Source organism: Phoca vitulina, unplaced genomic scaffold, assembly GCF_004348235.1.
Source record: "Phoca vitulina isolate PV1807 unplaced genomic scaffold, GSC_HSeal_1.0 scaffold7, whole genome shotgun sequence".
Lineage (NCBI taxonomy): Eukaryota > Metazoa > Chordata > Mammalia > Carnivora > Phocidae > Phoca > Phoca vitulina.
The window spans coordinates 54,593,154-54,605,170 of record NW_022589710.1 but is presented as its reverse complement, the minus strand read 5'-3'; the positions used below and the strand labels follow the sequence as shown (position 1 = coordinate 54,605,170).

General features: G+C 39.3%; 1 protein-coding gene across 4 annotated transcripts in view; it reads right to left on the bottom strand.

The window, feature by feature from the left end:
* Window positions 1-12,017, bottom strand: part of FLRT2 (fibronectin leucine rich transmembrane protein 2) — a 98,278-nt gene that overhangs the window by 56,397 nt on the left and 29,864 nt on the right. The gene's annotated exons all lie outside the window — the stretch shown is intronic.

Sequence of the window (12,017 nt, the reverse complement as noted above, 5' to 3'; positions counted from 1 at the left end):
GTCTAAAAACATGACTCAGCCATGAAAGATGTTAACATAGAACCTATGGCAAGTCAGTTAGTTGCAAGAGTGGAGAACTGGAAGCTAAAACTGCAGCATGGCCTGCATGCAATAGATTTCCAGTAGAGTGGAAAGTGGTGATAAGAGATCTATCTTGAGAGTTACTCAGACAAGTTCCACCCTGACTGACCATGAGACCTTGGGTGGGTTATTCAAACCTTCTGAGTCCCTTCACCATGTGTAAAATGTAAATAACAGCATCTACCAAAAAAGTTAGTTTTTTAGTTAAAGAATCCAACCATGAGGATTAATTAAATGAATAGGTGTGGAGTACCTACCACAGTGCAGGGCACATGGCCCACTAAATGGTGAGAATGAGAAGCACGACTGTGTGTTTCTGTGGGTCCACTGGGTCACGATGTATCTGCTCATACTGAAGTAAGAACCAGCTCTGTTCCTGGCTAAGTGCAGAACCAATGAGCAATAAAAGAATATCAAGACCTACTCACTGTCCGCAGATAACTGTCTGATAATCAGTTAACCAATACAAGCTTCATAACCCCTGCCATGGACATCAGACCTGATTAATTAATGCTGATAATACAAAATTTCCAAGACATGCTTCCCAGGCTCCCCAGGTCTCGGTTAAGGGGGTGACCTGTACCTGCATGAGAAGTGAACAAAAATGACGCCAGTTAAATCCCACCAAAGGACAACACAGAAGTACAAATGGTAGTTGATGAATAGCTGATGGATAGTGGCAGAAGTGGTATAACTGATAAGGCCTATGAGCTCAGGGGAAAAGGGAACCACCACAGTTGAAGCAGTCTGGGAATTCTTCATGGAAGATAAGCTACTTGAGACTGGCCTTGAAAGAGAAGTGGGATTTAGATAAGCAAAGAAGAGGAAATCCTCGGTTTCTGATAAAAGTAAAGCTGCAGAAATGAGAAAACGCAGGGCAAAGTGATGACTTATTGCTAGACAGTACATTATTCAGGTCATTTGCAGCACTGAATGCCAGGCACAGAAGTTGGACCATGGCTATTCAGGCCCGTGGTTCTCAAGATTTTCATGTTTGTTCTCAGCACTCTACAACTATTAGATAATCACAGTGACCATTTTCAAGACTCCACCCAAAAAGGTTTGGAGGAGTTGCTTAGAAAAGCTTGACTGTAGAGTATATACAATCTTAGTAAGCTGGCAGTAACACCTCCCTGCCCCAACACACACACACACACACACTTCCATTTCACTGACTACGAAAAAATGGTGTCTCTTGACAAATGGTTTATATCATGGGACACACGAGCCAAGAAAAGCTTTGGCAAAGCCAGTCAAGAGAGACGGTGGTAACAGTATTCTTCAGATGTCAAATGCAGAGTCAGAGGAGAGTCCCACTATAGTTCTGCCCCAGTGGCCTTGCCTCAGCCCACCTTGTTATGCCACAATCTTGTTACTCACTTCCCTTTCTACCATGGTAAGAAAGTTAATGAAGTACCTGGCAAATAATGATTATCTTTGATTCCCTTTTTCTGGCATCAGTCTTTGGTATAGCCTTTGGACATGTCAATGGAAGGGACGAGCTCAGAGTTTAGACAAACTGTTTCTTCCTTCTTGCACCCACATCAACCAGCCCATCCACTGGCTTACCCTCTTCAATGGCCAATTAGGCACCATCAGATGAAAATGTCATAGTATGTACTGTCTGGCCCCCTAATTTAATATTTTCCCTATCCCATATTTTTTTTGCTTATACTTTGTTAAAGTTTATGAAACCAATATATGAGTGTGATAATTTCCATTTTAAAAGAAATTCTATAATATAAAAATATTATAGCAAATCCAAACATGAAAACATTATAGCCAACCCTGAGCTAATACCATGGTGACTGTTAAAATGATGTACTCTTCTAAAGAAAAAAACATTAGCAGATAGCATGCCATACTGAAATAAGTATATCCATTTTAAACCACTCAGGCTTGAGCAAAATAGATGAAAAAAAGCTCTGGGTTCCAAATCCTTAGGATGTCACCAGTGCCCAAGATACACTACCACCACCTTATACCACCCAAACACAATACCACTGAGCAACCTGAACAGACACTTTCTTAAGAGACAGGTTTTACAAACACTTGAAGAAACAAGGCTTTAAAATCTAAACTTTTGACTCAGTATAGAGTGCAATGGAAAAAAATTTAAAAAGTAAAATGGAATATATTAAGCTACCAGAGTTGTTTTCAAAGAAATAATGAGAATATAAGGGAAAACACAAACATAAAGAATTCATGAAAACCATACACTTCACTCTGCTCCTTCATTAAGAGTACAAATTAAAGCACATCAATGCAATGTTTTAAAAAATAATTGACCTCTAAATGTGAATTAATTTAGCTGCTTCAAAAGCTGTGATCAGTTTGAGGTAAGCAAGTACAACAATGAATCCTAATACCTAAAATGAAAAAGGAGTTGAATTATTACATGTTCAATTTTCATATCTACTGAGTTACTTAAAATAACCTCACATAGATTCTAATCTAGAGTTGAAAAGTGAAACCTATGAAAACCAAGGGCTTTCACTTTTAATGGTCAATACAAAGTTGGCAAAAGAACAAGAGGACATCTTTAAAGGAGCCAAGGTATAATCTATGTGTCAAAGTGACAACTCTCCCCTCTTGGATGATGGCTGTCAATACTGGAAGCTAGAGAAGGGGGATGGTAGAGATAAAGAGTCTTATTTGGTGTGAAGGCAGCTTGTCACTTTCCATGCTTGATTTTTTTCTTATGTTGAAAGACGATATGCCCATTTGGAGAAAGCCTCTTTGAAGAATACTGTGGTAGATGAAATGGACATACCAACATTTTATAAAAGCCACTAAGATTCACTGTCACATTTAATTAGCATGATCCCCAAATTGTACTGACTGAAACTTTTAAGAGAAAACATCTTGGTAATGACAGCACTTGTGATCATTTTTATTCCTAATGCAAAATCCCTCCAAAAGCACAGAAAAAGAATGCTTTCATAACATCACTTCACGATTGGTATTCTGCCATTGGCTCATCAGTGTTTAGCAAGAGAAATGTATTTTTCAGTAGCTCTGATAAAACCCAAACAAACCATGGTAACCAAAGGGCTTGGGGACAAAATAAACCTCATCTGAAATTCTTAAAACACATTTCCCACTGTGACTGTCTGTAGACTTTTATTAGAACTCTCAAGCGCACTCACAATGTCCTGGCTCCTCCTGTCTCCTTGTCACTAACATTCCTCCCTAAGGGCCAAGCTGAATGCCTCCAGTGTGGTGCTGGGTGCGGGAAATGATCTCTTGCCCGTGCTGTCCTGGCCCTGCCCTGGTTTCACGGTCCCAGCCCAGAGGACTCCACGCTGGGTTCTGCACTCCAGGTTGTTCCTCGTGCCGTTTTCTGGTCAGCCCAGGGAACCAGGGGAGCTCACATTTCCCCTTCACTCCATCCCAGACTAGAAAAAGGAAGCCTGCATTGACACTGGGTACCCTTAACAATAGATGGTCAGCCACCAAGGATGTGTGGAAATAATGACAGAGCTGCTTTGGGCAGAGTTCTTTTCTTTCAAGAAATCCCAAAGTAGTGCTCAAAGGCAAATGGTAATCACCAGTACTGGCTAAGGTGCCCTCCTTCTGCCCTACAGAGTCTTCACTAGTTTGCTCCAGGCCCTATAAGTCCATCATCATACAGTCCTTCTGTTTCAGAGAAGGAGTATAGTTGCCAGGAAATTATTGTTAAAATGTTAACTATTTCTCATGAAAAGGCTTACTGATCAGTGTGTATCATAGTTGGAATTTCTAAGATAAAAGATAGACTGACCTGCAAATCTCTAACAGAATTAAGAGGCTGGGAGAGGTGGCTAAAATACGCCAGGCACTTACATACCACGTCTGTTAACCTCTGAAGTCGGTAAAGTCTGCTCCATTTTACAGGCCATGAAACTGGGTTTCAAAAGGTTACAGGAGAAAGGTAAGTATCCCAAGAATAAGAGGAGAGAGCAGCCAAGGTGGGGTTCCACAGGGAGGTGTCCTCATTAATGGCGAGGCAGGGGAGGCAGGATTGAGACCCTGGATCCCAGACAAGGTTCATGGAAATGAAAAAGAAAAGACAAAAGAAACAGAGGGTAAACTGAGTGTGAAGCTCAATCACCATTTTTCTGTACCCCTCTGGTCCAGAGCTGCTCCATGCTCCCCAAACGTGAGTACATTTTTTAAGGAAAAGCTCCATTTACATTATATAAGGCAAGGAGAGTAGAGTTAATCAGGAAATACACCTAGCAATGACCCTTATCTCGGTATATTAGTGCCTCACACATGGTCATTAAGGTTTTCCAATCATCTTTTAATTTCAGTCTTCATTCATACCATAGCCCTTTTGATTGCCCAAGCAGGGCACTCCTACTCAGTGAGAAAGTGAGTGACTTGCCTAGGACAGGAGAACAAAGCCATGTGCTTTGCCCCAAGGGCCCGTGTTCGTCCCCCAGCACCACCTTCTCCTGAGTCAACACGGTTCTGCTTTCACTATCTCATCTTTATTTGTCCCATTATGAAACAAGGAAGGGGCCAAATTCTCAAGGGCCCAACCACAAGAAGGACAGGGATGACTAACTTCCAAATAAGTGGTGAGACTCCTTGCTTGGTGGCTCTGTACAAACCTTCTGTAACACCTGTGGTGGGGGTGGGGGAGCGCAAACCATGCTGTTCAAAGAAGATAATCACGCTAAGCGTTCACCTGGTCTCTACAGGAAAACAAAATTCGCTCATCAGGTTATTTACTTTGTGCTAGGTTCCTTTCTAGGCCCTTTCCAGATGCTAAATCATTCAACCCTCACAACAATGCCATAAGGAGGTACTATAATTACCTGCACTGTACAGGGCAGGATACTGAGGCAGAGTGATAAAAGAACTTTATCCAGTCTCCTACATAAGTAAACGGCAGAGCTGAGGTCTGAGTCCAGAAGTCTGGCTCCAGAATTCACGCTCTTAATCCATACAATATGGCCACAGGGCAAACACACTCAGGGCATATAGAGACAGTGCTTGTTTTCCTAGAAAGCGCCATTTTAGTCTAACAGGAACGGTATGGAATGGAAGGAAGCTCAGAGGTTCTAAATCCCTTTCGAGTTTCTGTTATGGGCAGTCGCCATGCCAATAATGGGAAAACCGTGATGTTCACAGCACTGCCCAGGTGCCCAGAGTTCTGAGTGCACATGTCAATGTGGCAGCTGAACTAGGACGGCTCTACCACTTCTGTAAAGCTCGAATCCACAATCCTGCTCCCAATTTACGGATGTATTTGCACACAACTTCCCCGGCCCAGCTGCTCTGGGAAGAAAAAAAAAAAAAAAAATGACCCCTGAGCACAGGCCTCATCACATTTTTCACTTAAGGTTTTCACTTAAGGTTCCAATAGATGTGTCCTTCCTCCAAATTTCAAAGACACTGGTTGAATCATGAGAAGCTCTGGGTGACCTGTGGAAACTATTTTCATTACTTTTTAGTCACAACACAAATATTAATACTGTTTGAAAGTCCTGCACTGTATTACCCTTCATCTGGCAGAAACGGACTGTTTTTTTCATCATGACTAATTCACAAATGACCAAACTGAAAAGTATTTACGCTTGCTTCATTCCTGGGAAGCTGATACATGGAAGGGATATGTTCCCTTTTATTCATGCCAAAGATTTGATAGGACCCAATACTGACATTATTTTTCAGCCACCAGATGACATTTTCTTTTGCTGCTACTAGGCCAGGAATATAAATCCTGTGTATTCTACCATACATATTTGGATCAACTATTGGATAATACCAAATACTGCATTTTCCAAAATGCTTTCACCAAAATATAAGCAGAAATTTCCATCTTTCTTACACACACACACATTCATAGATTGGTAAGAATGTCTCCTTTAGAATTAGCCTTGAGAATTTACCAAGTGTTATCTTATGGGTTGAAAAATCAAGATGATCCCCTGGATTCCTTTACAAAACCATTTTATTCTTGGAGAGCAAAGGCTGATTTCAATCTTGAGTGGAGCAAGAATCTGCTACATTTTTCTCGCAATGAAACTTTCCCTTGTAAGTTTCTACAATCAGACCCAGTCTTCATCCACTGAATACCATCTCCCCTGACCCATGCGTGCATGGCTCATCAGGTACCTCAGTCCACAACACTGACTTTTTCCCCCTCTAACACATCTAGAAACTATTGTTGGCTCATGTGTTCTCTTTAATGCCTTCAACCAGAGGGAATTAGGCAAGTGCCAATATGAAAGTGGATCTCTATCCAATTATATCTTCCCTTGTCCTCCAGTTTCCATTGTATGAATAATCAGGATACTTCATCAGAAATCTACTAGCACAGAAGCATTTGTAAATTTCCCTCCATTTGTGGTTTTCCTACTCTAGTTCACCTGTCAGCATGGCCTAGATTTGGCAAAGGGCAAAGACCCATCTTTCTTATTCTAATGGTTGGGAGTGGAGGAAAAATCTTACAAAAAATTGGTGCTATTCATCCTCTATTAAAAGCACTCCACAAGCAGTGAAGTTTCTGTCTGGAGGACTAACAAAGAAAGGACTTTTTTTTCCCCCTAAGATATGGCCTGTTGGTTGGCATTTTGTAATAAATTCCATTATAGGTTCTAAACCTTCCCAAGGACCCATGGATTCAATAGGTACGAATACATCAGTGTCACGTCAAGCACATTTTCCCTCATGACTTGAAACAGCTCTTTCAATGTAGGAATCTTTTTTATGCTATTTCCAAATGTCTTTTAAGCATGACAGCCCAAAATAGCAACTTTTTAAAAAGCTAACCACCTATATTTTAAAACCAATAATCTGAGCACAAGAACTCTCAAGCATATACATCTTAATGCATCCCTATGTATATGGTTCCTGAAATGACTAGAAAATTTCAAAATAAAGAAATCTGGTCATTGGTCGTGCACCTACTGGAGAGCTGGTAATATTCTTATTAATAAGATTAAGAAATTACTGGCATTCCAGATGCTGCATAATACTCGGAATAGCTCCATCAAGGTCATTATTTTTACACCCAACCCATTAAAACAACTGCAGAATCCACTTGTCTCATATTCACATTGTAACTTAAAATGAATGTGACAGATTTCTTATGAGAAAAGGAACAGCACACAAGAGATATTATGACAAAAGTTATTTTTATGACTCCATACATACTGGAGGTATTAATATCACTCTTCCTATGCAAAAACAATATATGACACCCCGGGCTGCATGTCATTTGGATCAGGAAGATTTTCATTATCCTCATCCTGCCCCTACACCACCCGCCCCACAAAAAAAAAAAAAAACCAGAAACAAAAAAAGAGCAGTTTTTAAAACAGGAGATTTCATTCACATTTTCCTAAGATCCCTGAAGAGAATAGAAGCAACAGAAATGGAAGCCTAGATTAAAATAAAACTCTGGGGGGGCAGGGGGTGCCTGGCTGGCTCAGTCAGTAGAGCATGTGACTCTTGATCTTGGGTCATGAGTTCTAACCCCACATTGGGGTAGAGTGTACTTAAAAACAACAACAACAACAGCAACAACAAAACTCTAGGGTTTCTATGGCTTTGTACCTTGACTGCTGTATATAATATCTCATCAATTCTGTTTCTATAACTGGTATAGTTCATAACTTCACTACTCTTTTCTTGCTGTCATAGGAATGGTAAGACAGAGACAAGATAAAACCAGTGGTCACATGATTAATTTCTTATCTCCTTATTATGAAATGACCAGTGTATGTTCAACAGCGTCCCATTTAATATTATATAGATTACATGCAACCCATCAGTTCAGGAGTTTGAATTCTCTTTAATATTGAGGAAGCAACATTTTAAAATCTCCAAGCCCTGATTGAATTATAAAATTAAATTGTTTACTTTTTGGTAAGGCCAGGATTGCATGTGAGAACTAACTTGTGGTTATACAGGAAATATGAGGTTGTAAATTAGTGAAACCAAAGGAAATAGATTTAAATTAGGTATTATTATACAAACTTCATACGACGAGACAGGCCACATGAAATATGGCTTAATGTATGAACTACCCCGAAGAATCAGAATAATAATCACCACTAGGACTTACACATGAATAATACCTTTCAACTTGCAAATCACTTTTAGATATAATCTCACATCTGATCACTACAAAAAATCCTTTGAAATCAGCACTATTATAATCCTTATCATATAGATGAAGAAGCTGATCTGCAGGACGATGCACAGCTGCACAGTTTAAAAAAAACTACTATATTAAATTACATATCATTTGTTTCAATCATGATAGGTAGAGTCATATTTTTCTGTAATAGTGTTACCTATGACTACAAAAGACATAGAAAATGGTTTTCTATGGTCTACAAAAGACATAGAAAATGACAGAACCCTACTTTCAAATACTTTATTTTTACATTACCTATGAGTCCGATGGCACACTCAGAATACCAGCCCTTTTTGCCAAAGACAAAAATGTCTTCACACAGATCCTCCATAAATACATTTGGAGCGGCCTTGGTTGGCCCAGTGGAGATGTAATGATTTAGTCTTCTAATTACCTAAATATGTTTCTAACTCAGGTTGTCAGTGATGGATACTGTTTGTTCAATTTTTTATTATCCTCTATTTCTCTAAGTTAATCCACTTGTATTAAATGAAGGAAAACAGTGTTAATTTTAACATTCCCAAACTGCTACTCACTGTGAGTTTTTAAAAAATAACTAAAATTTCTAAACGTATCCATCCAACTCAAGTAATAATACACAGTCATTGACCAAATCAATTCATGAGACATGGAAAAAAAAATGCCATTTGGCTATAATGCTCTACATGTACAGGCAGAGAAGAGTAAATGTCCAAGTGCCACTTTGGTCGTCTGCCACGTAAATACTGCAAAGAGAGCCAATGAAGAGCCCATGCCTGTCCTTTACTTCCTTTGATAAAGATCATCTTCTGGAAGAGTATCAATGCCCTGGCTTCTGGCTGTCCATTAAAGTGCCACATAAAGGACTGCTTTTTTTAAGGAATTTTTTTTGTTGGTAAGATTTTTACATGTGTTAACACCCTCTCCCTTTCAACTCCAGTATCTTCATTGACATTTAGAGTCAATTATCATCTGTTAAGTTATGTACAAATAAATACCAGACATATCCATACTCTCCACCTAGGACATTTCACATTTTTTGCAAGAGAAGTCCACTCTGTTTTTGTTTCTCTTTTCTAAGATCATGTTAAGTACTGAGGTTTGGAGATTATAGAAGATCTGAACCAAGTCAGTCACAAAAGGTGGGAATTGGGGTGGGGTGGCATTAAATGCATCTGCCGTTTGTTAAATAGCATAGACTCTGGAGTCAGATACAGCCAGTCCCACTCCAATTCCATCATTTTCTGTTTGTGTGGCCCTGGTGACAGAAGTAACTGCTGTGATATTATTTGGGCATGACCATGACGATTGATACTTCATAAGCCTTCTGTAATGACCCAATTGAGTAGGGCAACAGTGTCTAGAAAACTGTAATTCTCAAAAATTGATGTGCTATAGATGCTTCTGGATGTCTAATTTTATGTAAGACAAAACAGATTTAAAACACATGTATTTATTATTTATATTTATACTTAACAGTGTGAAAACAGTCTTAGAAAAGTAAACCAAAAAGCCCTGGCTCCTCTAGTCCACACAGCTTCTCTAGGTCTCTAGGATTCAAGAGCTCTGTCCCTCCATGTAGGATTCTGTTACAACCCATTGATTTTTCCTCACAGTATAAAATTTCCTTTGTTTAATTTCATTGGGCTGTTTCCCCTGGGTCATTCTGACCAATTATGTTCCTTGTTGTTTATACTGTTCAACCATCAATAGATCTCATTTTGAAGAACATGACGCAATCATGTGATGGCATTTTTTCCTGTTATTGAACTGCTGTTGCCTGAAGAATGTCCTGAAGAACAGGAAAATAATTGATGCCCGTGAGCATCATAGTCTTTAAGACAGTTATGAAATGAATTAGAGATCTTGCATCTGAATTAAAAAAAAAAAAAAAGGTAGGACAGGGGGTCAAGTTGGAACCAGCAACAACTACCTGACGAAATGCCCATCTACTCTCTCCCTCTCTCCACTACTTAATATCATCTTATCTGATCTAGAACAAGTCTATGGGTGGGTATTATGAACCTCAGTCAACAGAGAAGGAGACCACCCTGCTAGAAAATCAAATAACCTGCATTAGATCCTCAAAGCCAAAAAGTGGTAGAGATTGTAGTCAACTCCGGTTTTCTTGCTACCTGCCAGACATCCTCCCCGGGAAACACAGGGATCATTAAAGAAGTTTAACTTTTTTTTTTTTTTTTTACATAACATTCCAGTTACTTTGGGTTTGAATTTCAGAAATGTCTATGTCTATGTGAGATGAAATATCCTTTTGAAAACCTGAGTGAGTCTGATGGATTTAAAAAGCTGACCCGGTGTCCAGGGAACTTTCACAAGCAACGACACCTTTCCTCCCATGAACACTCTTCCCGCTTAGTTCTTCAGTAGCTGCCAAATATTCCATTTCAGAAACTACTTGCGTTTAGCCCAAGGCTTTACTCATAGTTTTTAAAATGTGAATACTTCCAAAAAAGTAACCTTTAGCACTGGTGGCAGTTATATTCCCCGTAGGGGAATGAGTTACCAACTCATCAGGAGATTGGTTTTATTGGTAGGAGTTTGAGGACCAGAAAAAAAAATGATGACCGAAGTGTCCCATAGAAGTAAAATTGGAGAGTTCTGGAATTTTAAGGGCACTAAAAGCAGACAACAACAAAATACAACAATAACTACCACCCCCACGATTTCATGATTTTACCAAAGGCTGAGGCTGTCTAAAGAACTAATGCTTTTCAGGGCTACATTATTATACATTTTAAAATAAGGGAAATTTACCATTCTGCTTGGAAGGATTTCTGTTATGATTCTATTTTATCTCACCCCTACATTAGCATTATAAACCAGGCAGCCATTCTGCAAGTTTAATGGATGTCAGCACTATCATCTGCTATAATAATGGAGGGAGAATTTCCACACAGGCAAGACTCATGCATCAGGATGCCTCGTTGTCTACCTGCCAGGGTTCTATGAGTGTTCGAGTCGAATCCCAGCACTCACTCTGCACAATTCACAACCTAACAGATGGCACCATCAAGCGTCGCTGGTAGTCCGTCTCTTTGAAAACGAGGGCAAAGAAATGCAGACTAAAATTAAGTCGACTAGAAGAATACATGTCCTTATTCCTTACAGTATGTTGACAATGGCTGACAAATTTCTAGCGGATATAATCTCACAGAACATGCACAGTAACGTTTTACAACAACATAAACTGAGATTGTAAGATACCTTGATAAATAGCTACTTTTCACCCCAGGCTGTGCGCTCCTCTCTCCTGATACAGGTACAGGTCCCGTCACCATCAAACAGCCAGGGGAGAATTACAGACTGCTCCAGAGATGGCTCTGGAAGCTGTGAGGAGCTGTTACAAAGTTGCATTCAAATCATGGGGTGGTGGAACACAAATGTGTTCTACAGAATGAAACATCATTTTTGGAGGCAAAAAAAAAAAAAAAAAAAAAATAGACACCATGCTACCAAAAGGTAATGAGAAAAAAATTTAGTCTTCTACGCACTGACAGTGAGCTGTTAACAAGGTAAAATTACCAAATATTGGTGCAATTTGGATCTTGCATTTTCTGTTTGGGGAATTACGATAATGTGACAAGGTTATCGTTATAATTAGGAGAGTAAAGTAACGGAGTAATTGCTCTTCTGCATTTTTTCTTAGTCAAAAAGATCTTAATTGTAGGGGAAAAAAAGAGAGAAAAGAATATTCTTCATTTTTTTTTTAATTTCTCACAAGCGTCACAGAATCCAAAATCAAGCAGACTAGTGACATTGCTACATATAGCATCTTTCAACTTTCTTCTTATGAGCAACT